Consider the following 20535-nt stretch of genomic DNA (forward strand, 5'->3'; position numbering starts at 1 on the left):
TTTCTTTTATTTTTTTTTTTTTCTTTTGGTTTAAAAAAAAATTTTTCCAGATTTTTTTTCTAAATTTTCGTGTAAACAAACGTTAAATGGCTTTTTGGGAGATTTGGCCCCCAAAACTTTTTTGAAATTTTTAAATGTAATGCTATGACTATTCTAAATTGCCTTCTTAAGTGTTTAAAGAGGTTTTTTTTAATTTATTCAAAATTGGGCATTTAAATAAAAATTTTTAACTAATGTTTAGGTGGTTTAAAAAATGAAAAATTATTTTTATTTTTCATTTAAAAAAAGAAAATTTTAAAGTTTATTTCGTTTTTTTTTGTACATTTAAATCTAACTCTTTTTAGCAAGGACCTCAAAGTTTTTTATTTTTGGGTTTTTATTAACTGCTTTCTTTAAAAATTTCCTGCCCCATGTCATGGGGAAAAAGGACATTTTTTCCCGCTAAACCCCTTTTGGCCCCCCCCTTTTTTTTTGATTTTTAAAAGTAGTACTTTTAAAAAGGGAAAATCCCCGTGAAATTGGGAAAACCCCCCTTTTAAAAATAAAAAAATTTAATATACTTTTCCAGGGTAATTGCTGTTAGGTCCTTACCTTATTTCAAAATATGGATTTCCTAATATTTTAAAAAAATTTAGGTTTACCCCCAAAAAATAATTTCACCAAATTTTAAATTTCCCTTTTGGTTAAAAAAAAATTTCAAAAAAATTTAAAAAAAATTAAAAAATTACTTCTCCCCTGGAATTCTTCTTTGGGGATGTGAACTGTTTTACCCGTACCTGGGGGAAAAAGCTTAATTATTTCTTTTACAGGTTTTTAAAAAATAGGAAGTTTTAAAAAAATATATGGTCCATAAACTTACCCTTTTTTTCTAATATGTTTTTCAGGGTTTTCTTTTTTTTTTACGTAACTTGGTTTTCAAAACTTAATTCCCAGATTTTTTTGTCTAACCTTTTTGGGTTTTAAACTGTTAATTTGTTTCTGGGGAATTTTGGGACCCTAAAACTTTTTTTTGAATATTTTAACAGGGGAAAAACTCTATGCTTTAAAGGTTCTAAGGTTTAAAAATGGTTTTATAATTTGTACAAATTTGGCGCTATTTAACAAAGAACTTTAAATCAATTAGTTTTGGTTTCGTAAAAAAACATGTCTATTTTTCTTTAAAATCAAAATTCTAAAGTTTTTTCCCTTGTTTTCTAATTTAAATCTGCCCTTTTAAAAAAGGCCCCGTTTCAATTTTTTCCTTGGGATTTAAAGGCAAATTTTCCCGTAAAAAATAGCCCCTTAGGGGAAAAAAGGTTTTTATTTTTCCTTTTTTTTTTAAATTCCCCTTTGGCCTCCCTCCTTTTTCCAGGGATCCTTGAAAACCCCATATACTTTTAAAAAGGGGGAAACCCCCCGTGCTAGTAAACCTGTTTAAATTTTGAAAATTTAAATGATTAAATAATTTTTAACCTTACCTTAGTTTTAAAAAACCCGGATTTTCCTTTTTTTTTAAGAAGACTTTGCTTCTACTCCAAAAAATGTTAAAAAAAATTATTTTCCTTAAAGGTTAAAAAAAACCAAAAATTTAAAAACTTAATAAATTGGATCTAAGTAAATTCTTTTTGGGGATGTGAACTGTTTTACCCCCCTGGGGGTGCTTAATTATTTCTTTTACAGGGTTTTAAAAATGGGAACCCCATTTTAAAAATGGGTAACCGGTTAAGGGCTCCCCCCTAATTTGGTAGTCAACTTTTTTCAAATTAACATGTTTTTTTTTGCTTACTTTAATTTTTTTTAAACAAAGCTTAATTAGTTTTTTTGTAACCCAAATTTTGGTAAAAAGCTTTAACTTTGGTTTCGGGTAGATTATTAGCCCCAAAAAGTTTTTTTCAAAATTTTTTCATAAAACAGATCTATGTTTAGGTTTTCCCAAGGTTTTGTAGGTTTTTATAATTCATGTACAAATTTGGTCGCTATTGTAACTATAAGTATACTTTATAACTAGCGATTACGTTTAGAGTGGATTTAAAGCAAAGTAAGAAGAATCTATTTCTATTTTGTGCATTTAAAATCAGAGAATATATCTAAATGTTTAGTGTGGTCGATATAGTTTTTGCTAGCATTTAAATACTAGCGACTGCATTTCTGAGCAAGAAGCAGCCTCTAAAGTTTCATTTATGCGTTTTGGTTGCTTGGTAGTTAACAGTGGCAAAATTCTCTGTAAAAACATACCCGCTCCCATGTCATGGTGACATCAAAGGACTTTTTATTTTTCTCTGTTTTCTAATTCACCTTCTGGCCTCCCTCCTTTTTACCTAGGTGACTCCTTCGTGAACAAGCCCCATAGTACATTTTATAGAAAGGGACAAACCTCCCTGCTGAAACTAGTGGAAGACGCTGCCCTTTAAAGTTTATGAAAAGGTGGTTAAGTAGTACTTATTACCTTAGGCTGGAAGTTGCTGTGTAGGATCCTCGGCTACCTTAGTTTCAGGAAATCCACCTGGATTTACCTAATATTACTTTTCCAAGAAGTACTAATCTGTCAGTGTCTCAGCTCCTAAAAACACTGAATTACACCAAATAATTGGATAATTTCCTAATAAATTGGATTAAAAAAAAAAAATTTCAAAGAAATTATAAAAAACATTAATACAATTAGGCTATCTACCCAGCTGAGAATTACTTCTTTGGGTATAGTAGAGGACTGTTTTAGCCCCACTACGGCCTAGCCGGGAAAGAGTGCTTAATATATTTACTCCTCCCCCTCTAGCGAGGTTTTAAAAAACCTGCAGGAACCCGCCACTTTTTAAAAACAGAGGTATACCTGGATCCTATAGGTAACATCCCTACCTGATATGGTATGTCGTAACTATGTTATTACAGGATTAATCACTGTTTGTTATTGCTTACTTGTATATTCTTGTGTTAAACAAAGCATTATATCCTATGATTTGTTTGTGCTAACCATATTTCGCTGTGCGATAAACAAGCTGTTAACTGTTGCTTTCTGGGCTAGATTATGGTACCGCTCCAAAGACTGTTTTCTCTGCAATATTTGTAACAGCGTAGAGCTAGACTAGCGCTGAGCTGACTTCTAGAGAGTTGCCTCACTCTAAGCGCTTTAAATGTAGGTTTTTATAATTCATGTACAAATTTGGTCGCTATTGTAACTATAAGTATACTTTATAACTAGCGATTACGTTTAGAGTGGATTTAAAGCAAAGTAAGAAGAATCTATTTCTATTTTGTGCATTTAAAATCAGAGAATATATCTAAATGTTTAGTGTGGTCGCCATAGTTTTTGCTAGCATTTAAATACTAGCGACTGCATTTCTGAGCAAGAAGCAGCCTCTAAAGTTTCATTTATGCGTTTTGGTTCCTTGGTAGTTAACAGTGTCTAAATTCTCTGTAAAAACATACCCGCTCCCATGTCATGGTGACATCAAAGGACTTTTTATTTTTCTCTGTTTTCTAATTCACCTTCTGGCCTCCCTCCTTTTTACATAGGTGACTCCTTCGTGAACAAGCCCCATAGTACATTGTATAGAAAGGGACAAACCTCCCTGCTGAAACTAGTGGAAGACGCTGCCCTTTAAAGTTTATGAAAAGGTGGTTAAATAGTACTTATTACCTTAGGCTGGAAGTTGCTGTGTAGGATCCTCGGCTACCTTAGTTTCAGGAAATGCACCTGGATTTACCTAATATTACTTTTCTAAGAAGTACTAATCTGTCAGTGTCTCTGCTCCTAAAAACACTGAATTACACCAAATAATTGGATAATTTCCTAATAAATTGGATTAAAAAAAAAAAAATTCAAAGAAATTATAAAAAACATTAATACAATTAGGCTATCTACCCAGCTGAGAATTACTTCTTTGGGTATAGTAGAGGACTGTTTTAGCCCCGCTACGGCCTAGCCCGGGAAAGAGTGCTTAATATATTTACTCCTCCCCCTCTAGCGAGGTTTTAAAAAACCTGCAGGAACCCGCCACTTTTTAAAAACTGAGGTATACCTGGATCCTATAGGTAACATCCCTACCTGATTTGGTATGTCGTAACTATGTTATTACAGGATTAATCACTGTTTGTTATTGCTTACTTGTATATTCTTGTGTTAAACAAAGCATTATATCCTATGATTTGTTTGTGCTAACCATATTTCGCTGTGCGATAAACAAGCTGTTAACTGCTGCTTTCTGGGCTAGATTATGGTACCGCTCCAAAGACTGTTTTCTCTGCAATATTTGTAATAGTGTAGAGCTAGACTAGCGCTGAGCTGACTTCTAGAGAGTTGCCTCGCTCTAAGTGCTTTAAATGTAGGTTTTTATAATTCATGTACAAATTTGGTCGCTATTGTAACTATAAGTATACTTTATAACTAGCGATTACGTTTAGAGTGGATTTAAAGCAAAGTAAGAAGAATCTATTTCTATTTTGTGCATTTAAAATCAGAGAATATATCTAAATGTTTAGTGTGGTCGCTATAGTTTTTGCTAGCATTTAAATACTAGCGACTGCATTTCTGAGCAAGAAGCAGCCTCTAAAGTTTCATTTATGCGTTTTGGTTCCTTGGTAGTTAACAGTGTCTAAATTCTCTGTAAAAATATACCCGCTCCCATGTCATGGTGACATCAAAGGACTTTTTATTTTTCTCTGTTTTCTAATTCACCTTCTGGCCTCCCTCCTTACCTAGGTGACTCCTTCGTGAACAAGCCCCATAGTACATTGTATAGAAAGGGACAAACCTCCCTGCTGAAACTAGTGGAAGACACTGCCCTTTAAAGTTTATGAAAAGGTGGTTAAATAGTACTTATTACCTTAGGCTGGAAGTTGCTGTGTAGGATCCTCGGCTACCTTAGTTTCAGGAAATCCACCTGGATTTACCTAATATTACTTTTCCAAGAAGTACTAATCTGTCAGTGTCTCAGCTCCTAAAAACACTGAATTACACCAAATAATTGGATAATTTCCTAATAAATTGGATTAAAAAAAAAAAAAAAATTCAAAGAAATTATAAAAAACATTAATACAATTAGGCTATCTACCCAGCTGAGAATTACTTCTTTGGGTATAGTAGAGGACTGTTTTAGCCCCGCTACGGCCTAGCCCGGGAAAGAGTGCTTAATATATTTACTCCTCCCCCTCTAGTGAGGTTTTAAAAAACCTGCAGGAACCCGCCACTTTTTAAAAACTGAGGTATACCTGGATCCTATAGGTAACATCCCTACCTAATTTGGTATGTCGTAACTATGTTATTACAGGATTAATCACTGTTTGTTTTTGCTTACTTGTATATTCTTGTGTTAAACAAAGCATTATATCCTATGATTTGTTTGTGCTAACCATATTTCGCTGTGCGATAAACAAGCTGTTAACTGTTGCTTTCTGGGCTAGATTATGGTACCGCTCCAAAGACTGTTTTCTCTGCAATATTTGTAACAGCGTGAGCTAGACTAGCTGAGCTGACTTCTAGAGAGTTGCCTCGCCTAAGCTTTAAATGTAGGTTTTATAATTCATGTACAAATTTGGTCACTATTGTATCTATAAGTATACTTTATAACTAGCCCTTACGTATAGAGTGGATTTAAAGCAAAGTAAGAAGAATCTATTTCTATTTTGTGCGTTTAAAATCAGAGAATATATCTAAATGTTTAGTGTGGTCGCTATAGTTTTTGCTAGCATTTAAATACTAGCGACTGCATTTCTGAGCAAGAAGCAGCCTCTAAAGTTTCATTTATGCTTTTGGTTCCTTGGTAGTTAACAGTGGCTAAATTCTCTGTAAAACATACCCGCTCCCATGTCATGGTGACATCAAAGGACTTTTTATTTTTCTCTGTTTTCTAATTCACCTTCTGGCCTCCCTCCTTTTTACCTAGGTGACTCCTTCGTGAACAAGCCCCATAGTACATTGTATAGAAAGGGACAAACCTCCCTGCTGAAACTAGTGGAAGACGCTGCCCTTTAAAGTTTATGAAAAGGTGGTTAAATAGTACTTATTACCTTAGGCTGGAAGTTGCTGTGTAGGATCCTCGGCTACCTTAGTTTCAGGAAATGCACCTGGATTTACCTAATATTACTTTTCCAAGAAGTACTAATCTGTCAGTGTCTCAGCTCCTAAAAACACTGAATTACACCAAATAATTGGATAATTTCCTAATAAATTGGATTAAAAAAAAAAAATTTCAAAGAAATTATAAAAAACATTAATACAATTAGGCTATCTACCCAGCTGAGAATTACTTCTTTGGGTATAGTAGAGGACTGTTTTAGCCCCGCTACGGCCTAGCCCGAGAAAGAGTGCTTAATATATTTACTCCTCCCCCTCTAGCGAGGTTTTTAAAAACCTGCAGGAACCCGCCACTTTTTAAAAACTGAGGTATACCTGGATCCTATAGGTAACATCCCTACCTAATTTGGTATGTCGTAACTATGTTATTACAGGATTAATCACTGTTTGTTATTGCTTACTTGTATATTCTTGTGTTAAACAAAGCATTATATCCTATGATTTGTTTGTGCTAACCATATTTCGCTGTGCGATAAACAAGCTGTTAACTGTTGCTTTCTGGGCTAGATTATGGTACCGCTCCAAAGACTGTTTTCTCTGCAATATTTGTAACAGCGTAGAGCTAGACTAGCGCTGAGCTGACTTCTAGAGAGTTGCCTCGCTCTAAGCGCTTTAAATGTAGGTTTTTATAATTCATGTACAAATTTGGTCGCTATTGTAACTATAAGTATACTTTATAACTAGCGATTACGTTTAGAGTGGATTTAAAGCAAAGTAAGAAGAATCTATTTCTATTTTGTGCATTTAAAATCAGAGAATATATCTAAATGTTTAGTGTGGTCGATATAGTTTTTGCTAGCATTTAAATACTAGCAACTGCATTTCTGAGCAAGAAGCAGCCTCTAAAGTTTCATTTATGCGTTTTGGTTCCTTGGTAGTTAACAGTGGCTAAATTCTCTGTAAAAACATACCCGCTCCCATGTCATGGTGACATCAAAGGACTTTTTATTTTTCTCTGTTTTCTAATTCACCTTCTGGCCTCCCTCCTTTTTACCTAGGTGACTCCTTCGTGAACAAGCCCCATAGTACATTTTATAGAAAGGGACAAACCTCCCTGCTGAAACTAGTGGAAGATGCTGCCCTTTAAAGTTTATGAAAAGGTGGTTAAGTAGTACTTATTACCTTAGGCTGGAAGTTGCTGTGTAGGATCCTCGGCTACCTTAGTTTCAGGAAATCCACCTGGATTTACCTAATATTACTTTTCCAAGAAGTACTAATCTGTCAGTGTCTCAGCTCCTAAAACACTGAATTACACCAAATAATTGGATAATTTCCTAATAAATTGGATTAAAAAAAAAAATTTCAAAGAAATTATGAAAAAGATTAATACAATTAGGCTGTCTACCCAGCTGAGAATTACTTCTTTGGGTATAGTAGAGGACTGTTTTAGCCCGCTCTGCCTAGCCGGGAAAGAGTGCTTAATATATTTACTCCTCCCCTCTAGCGAGATTTTAAAAACCTGCAGGAACCCGCCACTTTTTAAAACTGAGGTATACCTGGATCCTATAGGTAACATCCCTACCTAATTTGGTATGTCGTAACTATGTTATTACAGGATTAATCACTGTTTGTTATTGCTTACTTGTATATTCTTGTGTTAAACAAAGCATTATATCCTATGATTTGTTTGTGCTAACCATATTTCGCTGCGATAAACAAGCTGTTAACTGTTGCTTTCTGGGCTAGATTATGGTACCGCTCCAAAGACTGTTTTCTCTGCAATATTTGTAACAGCGTAGAGCTAGACTAGCACTGAGCTGACTTCTAGAGAGTTGCCTCGCTCTAAGCGCTTTAAATGTAGGTTTTTATAATTCATGTACAAATTTGGTCGCTATTGTAACTATAAGTATACTTTATAACTAGCGATTACGTTTAGAGTGGATTTAAAGCAAAGTAAGAAGAATCTATTTCTATTTTGTGCATTTAAAATCAGAGAATATATCTAAATGTTTAGTGTGGTCGATATAGTTTTTGCTAGCATTTAAATACTAGCGACTGCATTTCTGAGCAAGAAGCAGCCTCTAAAGTTTCATTTATGCGTTTTGGTTCCTTGGTAGTTAACAGTGGCTAAATTCTCTGTAAAAACATACCCGCTCCCATGTCATGGTGACATCAAAGGACTTTTATTTTTCTCTGTTTTCTAATTCACCTTCTGGCCTCCCTCCTTTTTACCTAGGTGACTCCTTCGTGAACAAGCCCCATAGTACATTTTATAGAAAGGGACAAACCTCCCTGCTGAAACTAGTGGAAGATGCTGCCCTTTAAAGTTTATGAAAAGGTGGTTAAGTAGTACTTATTACCTTAGGCTGGAAGTTGCTGTGTAGGATCCTCGGCTACCTTAGTTTCAGGAAATCCACCTGGATTTACCTAATATTACTTTTCCAAGAAGTACTAATCTGTCAGTGTCTCAGCTCCTAAAAACACCGAATTACACCAAATAATTGGATAATTTCCTAATAAATTGGATTCAAAAAAAAAAAAAAATTTCAAAGAAATTATAAAAAACATTAATACAATTAGGCTATCTACCCAGCTGAGAATTACTTCTTTGGGTATAGTAGAGGACTGTTTTAGCCCCGCTACGTTCGCCTTCGCTACGCTCAGGCTCACTTCGCTCCCCTCCCTGCCCCCATATCCCACCCGCCCCCACTACCTCTACATTTATAACCATAAAACCACACCCATCATCTCCAGGTCCAATCACATTAGCCTTCTATTTAATCACTCTCCCAATCACAGGTGACCCCTCTTATCTCACGCCCATCCACCATCGCCTCATCTTTCACTCCCTAATATCTTACTCATCCATTCTCTTAAAATCACCTGCAAGTGCATCTTTGTGAACCGTTTCCCACAAGTCCATAGAGATGTGGTACTTTATGCTAATACCGTTCCTAATAACCTCCTATCTTACAACCTTATATGAAACCCAAACTCTTTTAGGGATCTCAGCTTCCAGGGCTGAGACCAACACTCCTGAAATCACTCTCCTGAACTTTTATCACACTCAGGGTACATGGGTGGACACAACTTCTTGCTCCATGCTTCCATACCCTCATACCTCAACAAATATCAACCTTAAACAGAAGCATACCTACAAAATTGTATATAAATTCCTGAAGCTCATCTCTAAATTAAGACTTAATCTACTAAGACATGGGGACATACATCCTAACCCTGGTCCTGCCAATATTATCCAACAATCCCCCCTTTTCACGGACCTTAATTCTATTCCCATTACGGTACGCCCTACAAATTCCCTTCTTACCTGCCATCTGAACATTAGAAGTATTAACAATAACGTACATGAACTTCATGCAGTTATGGCTGACCTCTCCCCAGAGATCTTGTGCCGAACTGAAACATGGCTTAAACCATCCACTATGGACAATGAAATACTTATCCCTGGGTATAATATTCATAGGAAAGACCGAAAGGAAGTGGGGTAGCCATACTCTACAAATCCGATCTAATAGTTTCTGTCGATGTCATTCAACCACCTCAGATTAACAATGCTGAGATCCTTATTTCTAGGCTACAAATCAATATTACTAAATTTATCTATATTATCTGTGTGTATATTCCCCCAGGTAAGAACATAGATACTCTTGAAGCTACCTTACACTGGTTATCAAGTCACTTCCCTCAAGAAACCATAGTCCTTGGGGACTTTAATATAGACTGGATTTCCTGTTCCCCTCAAGCCCCCTCCACTCATATAAACCTACACTCCTTCACGCAAATCGTTAACACTCCCACTAGGGTAAACAAATCTAACCAAAAAGAGAGTATACTTGATTGGGTGCTTATTAATAGTGATCCTAACCAATATACTTCTGGTTCTCTCCCTGATAGCCTAAGTGACCACCATCTCACCTACATAATTAAGCACAGAATAGCCATCCCAAAGCATTCCACACTAAGATCTGTTAGAAATAAAAAAAAAATTGACCCTCCTAGATTTCAACTAGAATTAAACTCTTGCAACTGGGCAATACTAAAATATTTACCCCTAGATGAAGCAGTGCAGCATTTCAACAAAAAATTCCTGGAAATTATTAATCTTCATGCTCCTATTCGGTCAAAGAAAACTAAGACAGAAGATGTCCCGTGGCTCTCCAAAGAGACCGGGCAGAAAATTAATCTCAGAAATAAAGCATGGTCGGTATGGCGAAGCAATAAACTTCCACTCAATCAAATTAACTATAGACAACTTAGGAATGAAACCAAAAGACTAATCTTACTTGATAAAAGACAATACTATTGGAAACTGCAAACTGAGCATCAAAACTGTCCACAAAAATTCTGGGCCGGGCTAAATAATCTTCTTCACCCAGGTAGCTCCACCACACCTGTCCCTGTTACACTCATAGATAAACCATCTAACGTGGTCTCTAATAGTTTCAATTGCTTCTTCACCGAGACAATCCAAACCCTGTCTAATCAACTGCCACTTAACTCTCAAAGCCTTGATACTCCCACCTATAAAAACATTCCCCTATTCACCTTTCAGCCTGTAGCAACTTCATTCATCTGTAAATTAATCAAAAAACTAAAACCTACCACACTCTCAGCCGATCAACTTCCAGCTGAATACTTGCAAAAATCAGCTGAGGCCATTGCCTACCCTGTGTCAATACTCATTAATCTTACCCTAGTAGAGGCCAAAATCCCCGATATCTGGAAGGTATCCTATGTAATTCCTCTCCATAAAGGTGGCACTTCCACAGACCTCTCTAACTACAGGCCCATTTCCATACTGTCCCCCCTAGCAAAAATAATGGAAAAATGTATGCAGAAACAGCTTATGCAACACCTACTTGTCAATCACCTATTGGCTGACACTCAGCATGGTTTCCGACCTCTCCATAGTACTACCTCAGCCCTTCTTGTCTTCTCCAATACCATCAATACCTATCGCAATAACAATAATATCTCCTCAGCATTATTCTTGGATCTGTCCAAAGCCTTTGATATGGTGGACCATAAACTACTAATTGATACATTACATTAATTTGGTCTGGATACTACTGCTATTCAATGGTTTAGATCCTATTTAAATGGTAGAAAACAAGCAGTTTTATGGCAGACCAAACTTTCTAACCTACTACCTAATACTCTGGGAGTCCCACAAGGATCCATTCTAGGACCACTGTTATTCTCGATTTTCATCAACGACTTGCACACAGTTGTATCTAATGCTAGTTGCATTCAATATGCAGACGATTCCATGCTGATTTGCTCTGGAATATCCTCCATAGAGTTACAATCTATAACCCAAACTACTTTCAGCAAAGTAGAAAACTGGCTCTCTAGTCGTCGTTTGATACTTAATCCAAAAAAACCAAAAATGTTACTGTTTTCACCGACACAAAGGTCAAGCCGCCTCAACTTTACGATCCAAGCAAAGGACGGGACAATAATCTCTCCGGATCCCTCGACAAAATTATTAGGGGTAACTATAGATAACAACCTAAAATTTGATATTCATGTAAACCTAATGATTAAATCAATCAATAAGAAACTAGGTTCGCTATATAGAATAAAAAGCTTCTTGACCCCCCCAAGCTAAATCTGCCATTGTCCAAACCCATCTTCTCTCTACACTCTTGTACTCATCCCCCTTACTACATAATATTAATAAAACGATCATGAACAAGCTCACTATCTGTTATAATCACATCGCTAGGTTTGTTACTGGGTTACCATATAGAACCCATCACTGCACCAACTTAACCCAGCTCAACTGGCTTGAGCTACCAAAACTAATTTCTTATAACCTACTAGTCCTGACCCACAAAATTATATATAACCCCGAATACTCTCCCTCACTCAAAAAACTGATCTCCCCTTGCAATAACCCTCGACCACTGAGGTCGTCCAGTCGTCTCCTTATACAAACACGTAAAACTAATAACGCGGCTGGTGATTCTCTCCTTACCAACTCTGCAGGGAGAATTTGGAACAAACTCCTTCCTGATATTACTTCACTCCCCTCTTTAAATCAATTTAAAACTAAACTAAAAGGCCACCTGGGGTCTACACGTACCTGCCATTGTCTCAATCCTGGCTAGCTATCTCTCTGAATACATTGCTCCCAGATCCTGGTTATCTGAGTAATCCTTATTATAATTAATTGCTGTTATCATGTATAATAATTAAGTATACTAACTAAATCATGCTTTTAATTACATATCATGTAATGGCTAACTTCACCTTGCTTTAACTGCATATGTTTTTGTTACTTCTTTTATGTTTTTTGTATTGTCTTGCTTGGAGCTTTTCTCCCCGGGCCTCCGCTGAAAATGGACATGTATCCAGTCGGACTACCCCGGTTAACAAATGTAAAATAAATAAATAAAATAAAATTGTGGTGACAAGGTTTAGGTCTCTACAGCATGTAGCTCAGAGGGATTGGGATTTCTTTAAGTGGAGCATGTCCAACACCTCTGGGTTTGACATAGCTTTGTATGTTAGGCAGAGATCGCCTCTGAGTAGGTGATATGTGACGGAGTAAAGCTGGAGTTTTTTGAGACAGTCTGCGTAGCATATCTGTTTGAGGCCAGTAATCCTCTCTGTGAGGTATTTCTGTGGCCTCTCTAGTTGTAGATGTCTTGTGAGGTACATACCAAAAGGGGCACTGTACTCTATAAAGGGTCTAATGAGTGATGAGTAGAGGGGACCAATGACCTCTTTTTTTCTGGCTGAGAAATATTTTGTGATGAGGTGTGCCACGTAAAAGGATTTCCTGACCACTGTGGTGATGTGATTATCAAAGGAGAGACTACTGTCCACCTGTGTCCCAAGGTCTCTTATCACACTTTCGATGTTAAGTAGACTGCCACCTATGTGGTAGTTCATGGGTACAGAGTTTTTACCAAAGGATGTGACAATGCACTTTTTGGCATTGAGCTTCAGGCCATGGCTTTGACACCAGGCATCTGTCTCAGTGAGGCCCTTTTGTAGGATGCCCACATCGTTAGTAGTTTCGATTATGGCTCCCAGTTTGCATTCATCTGCAAACTTTGTTAGCCAAAGACCTTCTGTGTTAGCCAGTACTTCAGAGAAGTAGATACCAAACAGGAGTGGATCCAGGACTGAACCCTGTGGTACTCCACTTGTCACTGGTCTGAAGTCGGATTTGGAGTCTGCTACATTCACAGTGTGGGTTCTGTCCATGAGCAAGTTGGCAACCCATCTTGTGACATAGGGATTTATACCTAGTTTAGTGAGTTTATCTATAATTCCTGAGTAGGGGATGGTATCAAAATCCTTGGCAAGATCTAGACAGGCTGTGTGAACCACCTTAACCTCATCTATGGCTTTGCTGACTGCTTCAAAGAAGTCTATCAGGTTTACGAGATATGATCTGCCTTTTACAAACCCGAACTGGGTGGGGTCCAGAGTTTGGAGATTACCAATGTCTTTGTTTATGAGTTCCATGATGATACGTTCCATGGCCTTGCAGACCAGGCTCATCAGGCTAATGGGTCAGTAGTTCCCGGGATCCGTCGTGGCTCCCCCTTTGAGGAGTGGGATAACCATCGTGGTGCGCCATTCAGTGGGCACAAAGCCTGAGGTGAGGCTATGACTGAACATGGTATTTAGGTGGGGTGCCAGTTCGTTCTGTAGTTCGTGTAGAATGCAGCCTGGGATATTGTCAGGTCCCATGGATGCTGTGTTCTTGGCTTTGGAGAGTGTGTTTTTTACCTGTGCAGCCATGATTACAGGAATGTTGCATTTTTCCGGTATAGAGATGGGCCCTCTAGATGGTGAGAGGGAGGTAAAGTTAGCACTGAACCTATCTGCCAGGATGTTGGCAATATCAGTTGGTTCTGTATATTTGGTGCCATTGTGCTGTAACTCAGAGCAGATGTGAGTGTTGCCATTGAGATTATTGATATAGCTGTAGAATGCTTTGTGGTTGTCTTTAGAGTCAGTGGCAATTTTGTTTTCATAATTAGCTTTGGAGGATTTTATGAGGGATTCCAGCTTCTTACTGAGGCTGACCAGGGAGCTTCTCCAGTCATGGATTTTACTCTTTTTCGCAACAGTTTCTTTTTTGTAGAGTTTGTTTATGGCAGAGGACCACCAGATTGGCTTCCTTTTTTTGGAGGATAGCATCTTGGTTCTGTTAGGGATAGCATGATCCATGCACTTGTGTAAGTGCTTATAAAGTGAATTTGTGTAGGATTCAGCAGTCGTACCTCTACCGTCCATCTGCATGGGTGTCATGAAGTTTGCCACTTCTGTCTTAAGAAGTGTAAAGTTGGCTTTGGAGAAGTTTTTTTACGGTGGTTTCCCTAATGGGGGGTGGGGGCAGGATGTGGATGTCTAGGGTGATTAGCTTGTGGTCGGATCTAACCAACGAGGAATTGACCTCTGATGTGGAACACCGGTCACCCATGTTGGCAATGACCAGGTCTAGGATATTGCTGCCTCTGGTGGGGGTATGAATAAGTTGATCCAAGGCGTTGTAATTTATGAATTCCAAAAAACGTTTAGCAAAAGAGTTGGTACATGAGTAGTTTTTCCAGTTAATGGTGAAGTAGTTGAAATCGCCCATTATTAGGGTGTTGAGTTGTACCCTAATATTTTCCAGTGTATCAAGAAATGAGGAGTGGGAATCCTGGGGAATGGTGGGGGTGTCTGTAGCAAGCTACAATTTGGATTGCGGTCTTCCCCAGAGTTAGTTGCACTTGGATAATGTCGGATGCATTATGCTGTGCAACTAGCCTGGAGGTGTGGATATCCTTAATGAATATGGACACACCTACACCTTTAGTGCTTCGGTCCGAGTTAGGTCGCTGAAAGGTGTGATATGAATTATAGCCTAGTAATGCAGGGGTGCTCTCTGGAGCTTTGAACCAGGTCTCTGTCACTGCGCAGATGTCAATGTTCTCCATTTTAAGGAGTGCCTCGAGTGAGTGCATTTTGAGGTTTAGACTTCTAGCACTGAGTAGCATTATCTTCAGATTTTGCTTGCTTGTACCTTTTATGGTGGTGAATTTGTCATTTGAACCTTGCCTAAAAAAGGCACTATAGGGGTGGCAAGAGCCTTAGCCAGTATCCAGAAACCCAAGGGTGACAGGTGCAGGCCATCTCTGGCAAAGCATCGTGGTCTGTCGATCATGTCATCCCAGGCAGACAAATACTGGATCCCCTTAGAATGACACCAGAAGCTTAGCCAATTGTTGAAGTCAATCATTTTGTCCTTGTATTGTGGTATCATTCTGGGTGATGGCAGGATACTACTGACGGCTAGGGTCATACCTGCCTTGGCTACAAAATCGGAGAGCGCCTCCATGTCTCTTTTCATGTCCAGGGAGGTATGTCTCAGGTCATTCACACCAACATGGACAATGACAGAGTCATATTTGCACTTGTTTTGGAGTGACCTGAGTGCGTGCGTTATGTGGCGGATCCTGGCAGCTGACAGGCAGCTGACAGTAACTTTCTCCTTGTTTAGCCTTGTGAGTGGAACATCAGTGTGCCTGACTATAGAGTGACCTATTACTAGAGTGTTAGGTATGTTGTTATGCCTTATGGGCTGTGGTTGAGTGGCACACTGAGATTGTGGGCTATGTGTCATTTGGGTTGTGTTGGGTGGTGGAGTTTGCTTGGGTTTTGGCTTTGGAGGTCCCTCTTGCTTGGGCAGGTTTTTATTGACAGCCTCTGTGAATGTAGGTGTGTGTTTTGCATGTTTATGTGTGTGTTTTGGTGGTGTAGATTTTGAGGGACTATGTGATGAGTGTGGTGTGGTGCAAGTGTTTACCTTCTCTACTTGACTGTCTATTCCAGTCTTGGGTGCAGAGAGCTTTGCTTCCAGTTTGGCTATATAAGTGCATCTCTCACAGGTTGTAGTGTTGGGTGGTAGGAGGAGAGGGTTCTCTGTGTACATGAGGCAATTGCTGCATTGCCCCAAGATGCCCAGATTCATCAGGTATTCAAGAGAAAACACCGGGAGCTGACCCTTAGACATGCCTGGATAGGTGCTTATTTATTAAGTACTAAAACTGCTTTCCTCTAGACAAGTGAGGAAAGTTGAGTGCTGTAGTAATGTATAGCTTATTTAGTGCTTACAATGAGTTCTGAACAAGTGATGAGCTTGGGCGGCACAGTGGTGCAGTAGTTAACATTGTCACCTCACAGCAAGATGTTCTCTGGTTCAATTCTCGGCTGGGGTGCCTTCTGTGTGGAGTTTGCATGTTCTCCCTGTGTTCGCATGGATTTCCTCTGGGTACTCCGGTTTCTTCCCACATTCCAAAGACATGCATCTGGAGCATTTCTCCCCGGGCCTCCGCTGAAAACAGGCTCTGTGGAACCTAGTTGGACTATCCCGGTCAACAAATGATAAATAAAATAAAAATAAATAAATGAAACAGATTTGAGTGCTGAAACTTAAAAAAACTGACTGGGACAAAAAAACATTTTGACTGCTTGTATCTTGCTATCCATATTCATAAAACAGAGCTTCCAATTTCTCAGTTTTTGTATTATCTTTTGTTTAGTCTCTTCCCACATATCCTTAGCTGCCATAACAGAATTCCTTTTAATCCTAAGTACTTCATTTTATCATGTCCCCATACATATGGGTATTGCGGAACCAATTTGTGTGTGGGTACATAGTTTACAGCTATTGCTTTTGTTTTATCTTCACTGATTCTGTATCCCAAAAAGACTTGGAAACTGTCTCAAAATGTTCAACAAAACTGAAATGTCCTTTTTTTGTTTTTTTATCAGGTACAAAATAATATCATCTGCAAATAAAGCCAGCTTTTCTTGACAATACCAATTATATCCTTGAATTTCCGAGTCCCTTATTTTCTTTACTAATATTTCTAAATATAGCACAAATAACAAAGGGGCAAAAGGACACCCCAGCCTAGTTCCTCTGATGAAACAGAACTTATCACAGAGGAACTCACCCACTGTAATTTTTACCTCTAGCCCCTCGTACATCCTCCTAATCAATCTTAAAGTTTTATCAGGGAATGCAAATGCTTCCATTGTCCTGCTCAAAATATTCAATTTTACTCTGTTGAATGCTTTCTCTGTATCAAGAACTACCAAAACCAATGGTACTTTCTTACATTCTGCTTCCCTCTGGATCATCATTGCTCTATTAACATTGTCAAACGTTTGCCTCCCTTCACATAACCACACTGATCCATATCTATCAATTTTAGCAGCATCTTTGCCACTCTTTTAGTATTATAGACATAAACACTTTATAATCATGGTTTAGAATTGAAATGGGCCTACATGAAGTTAGATCTGATGGATTTTTACCATCTTTAGGCATTACAGCCACCACTGCTTTGTTCCAGGATGTTGGTGCTTCTCCTCCTACCAGATCTTTGTTATTTTCCCTCCTAGCTTCCAAACTTCCACAGAAATACCATCCATTCCTGGGGACTTTCCTGTAGATTGGTTATACATCACCATTTTTATCTCATCTCCTCATATCCTGTTAGTAACTGAGCATCATCTACCTCTAACTGTGGTAATTTAAGTCTTCCATAAACATTTCCATGTGTAACTTTTCTTGATTTCCATATTTCTCTGCTTTATACAGATTTTCATAAAACTTTCAAAGTATTTCTAACACCTCTACAAAATCTTTGGTTATCTTCCTTATTTATAGGTTCCCTGAGCTTGGCAACAGCCCTTTCTAGTTTCTGTTGCCTGAGTCGTGTTATTTATTTATTTTTTTGTGGTCTGGAGTTATTATCAAAAAACAGTTGCTCAATAGCAGTCTTTCTAAATTCATGTATATTTTTGAAGAAATTCCTTATTTTCTGTTCAGCATTCTGCAACTGCTCCTCTTCTTGTAATGTGAGATTCCCTCTAGTCTGCAATACCTTAACCTTTGTCAGTCCATCTAAATAATTCTTGTTACTTCTTAACATCTCTCTTTCTTTTATTTCCACCCTATTTTTAAACTCTAATTTTATCCCACTCCCTAGCTATGTTTCAGAATAAATTTCTATCTTCCCTGATAACTCCACTTCCCATTCCTTAAATTCCTCTGTTTTTAACAGACAGGTGGGAAAGCACCAATGTCTCATTTTTATTTCATTAGCCTGCATTTTTATTTTAGTTATTACTGGTGCATGATCTGAAATAATTATTGGATGCATATCAAAACTTATACTTACATGCAGATCTTCCTGTGAAATATAATTTCTGTCTAACTTAGCTCTTTTTTTGTACCTTGGCGAATAATATATAAATTCACATCTTCCATGCCAAATATTTTTATAGATTTCTTCAAAAATCTACCCTCTTTTGTTAAATTTTCCCTTCTGCCCCTCAGATACATTTTCCTTGCTGCAAATCAAATTCCAGTCCTAACTTACAAGTAATTTTCCCTGCTGAAAGCTGATTAATTTCTCCCAAAATATTCTTAAACTCCATAATAGCAGTTTAAGTGGAATATAAATACATGCCAGTGTAATTCTCCTCCCTTACCATTTGCATCTTAGTATTACAAATCTATCCTTATTATAATTTTCCTGCTCTGTCACTATTGGAGCTCCTCTTGCAAGTAATATAAGTACTCCCCTTTTCCCTTTGTCCCAGATTTTCTGCTGAATAACCATCCTGAAATCCTTTATCAAATTCACATGCTCAGTTCTTTCCAAATTGAGTATAAAGGAACATAACTATTTGCACACTACATTTTTAATATGGTCCACTACATTTTCTTTTGTGTATATATCTTTGAGACCATTTACATTTAAAGATAATATAGAAAGTGCTGTCATTATGTTAAAAAGTTATTACTCCCACCTGTTATGTGTAACACCTTTTTTAAATGCCTAGTTTCCACTTTGGTGTTACATGCATACATTAATATCTGGCAGGTTGATCTTTTACACAGTTTTTTGCCATATCCATTTGAACCTACGTCACATGTAACAAAACGTTTTGTTTTAGTGAAAACCCTCAAAACACACACACAAACACACACACACACACACACACACACACACACACACACACACACACACACACACACACACACACACACACACACACACAGAACATGCCCTATAACCTATTAACTTAATACTAACACAAAAACTATGTACTAGTTCAAATATTGAAGTTTACCTCACCTAAATGGAGGAACTATCCCCGACTGAAAGCCTCACTCATAGACTTGGATTAACCTATAAGGAAGGTTATCCATGCTGAGACACATGATACAGCCTGTGCTTCTACTTCAGCTAAGTGCTGTCTGTTTTTCATCTTATATTTATTCCTCTCCTAGATTAGAAAAAACACTTGAATGCTTTCAGCTAGCATTTTCTCCTAGCTATTGTTTTTATTGCCCCTTATCAGATTATCTCCAGAGAGACATGAGAACCAGAAACACAGCTGCCTCTACTACAAGCACTCACTTATTTGCTACATGAAAATATTTTACTATATTCTGTACTCCTTTTTTTTATTTATTTGCTTCTCCTTAAAACTTGTTACTAGATCAAGCCAATGACCTTAATCCAATCATTCCTTATGCAAGAGTAAGAAAAAATGTATAATGTTTTCTTGTTATCACACCCCTTTGTCCAGACTTTTCTTCTTTTTTTTTTTTACAGTGCAGTGCCTACATTTCTTAAAACTGAACAAGAAAAAAGAAAGAAAAGGAAAAAAAGCAGGGCACCTGTTTATTTTAGTATCCCTATTATACTCAGAAAATACCTAAAAAAAGCTTTACTTTATAGCATGCTGGTTATATCATGCATTATAAAAATACTACTGTTAAGAACAAAAGTTTGTTTTACTTACAGTTTACTCTTTCCTTCCTCTTCCCCTCTCTTAAATGTTCTTCCAAACATTAATGACATAAAGTAGGGCATATGCTTTCAAGGCCCCTACAAGATTAACAAAGTCAAGTCTAGTATTTCCAGGTTTTCTTGTTCTGTCATGTTTCACAAATATAATTAATGCTTAGTAATCCCACATTTATTTGTCAGTTTTGGAGTTGCTGGTTTTCTTCCTATTGATCTACATCTCACAAATCCAGTCTTTGCTGCATTTTCAATGTACTCACAGTTCTTCTAGTCAACTCTTGTCCTTTTTTGTCTCTCAAACATTTTCCTTTGAAACATTGGAAAAGGTTTCACTGGCATATTCTTTCTATGGGCTTTATTACCAGAAGAACAAGAAGCAGAATCTCTTCTGTTTGACATCTCACTTTTTGCTGGACAAACTTCTGCACTGCATTCTAAGCAAGTTCTGCATCAAAATGACAAACCTGGAAAAATATTCTGAAAAAAGCTATATACAGCAGCTTGAATCTCATGCCTGTTTCTCAACATTCCCTTCATTACTGGAATGAATTTACTCCTGTTTTGCCTGGTGTACAGCGAGTAATCATTTTATACAAACACTCTACTGTCTCCCACTTTTAGCACTTTGTCCTTCTGTTTCAGTTTTGTCAGAATCCACTTGTTCTGGTGGTAAGATTGCATCTT

At 37.6% G+C, this 20535-nt stretch overlaps 2 long non-coding RNA genes across 2 annotated transcripts; both read left to right on the top strand.

Moving 5' to 3' along the window:
• Positions 1-2273: 2273 nt before the first annotated feature.
• Positions 2274-4752, top strand: LOC122796030. The gene is made up of 3 exons (XR_006363898.1): positions 2274-2403; positions 3490-3591; positions 4676-4752. It is a non-coding gene; the product is annotated as an uncharacterized LOC122796030 (long non-coding RNA).
• Position 4753: 1 nt separating this feature from the next.
• On the top strand, positions 4754-7072 carry LOC122796031. Its single transcript, XR_006363899.1, has 3 exons — positions 4754-4777; positions 5859-5960; positions 7048-7072. It is a non-coding gene; the product is annotated as an uncharacterized LOC122796031 (long non-coding RNA).
• Positions 7073-20535: the final 13463 nt, after the last annotated feature.

This window comes from Protopterus annectens, chromosome 2.part2 (assembly GCF_019279795.1).
Source record: "Protopterus annectens isolate FY-2018-M chromosome 2.part2, PAN1.0, whole genome shotgun sequence".
Taxonomy (NCBI): Eukaryota; Metazoa; Chordata; order Ceratodontiformes; family Protopteridae; genus Protopterus; species Protopterus annectens.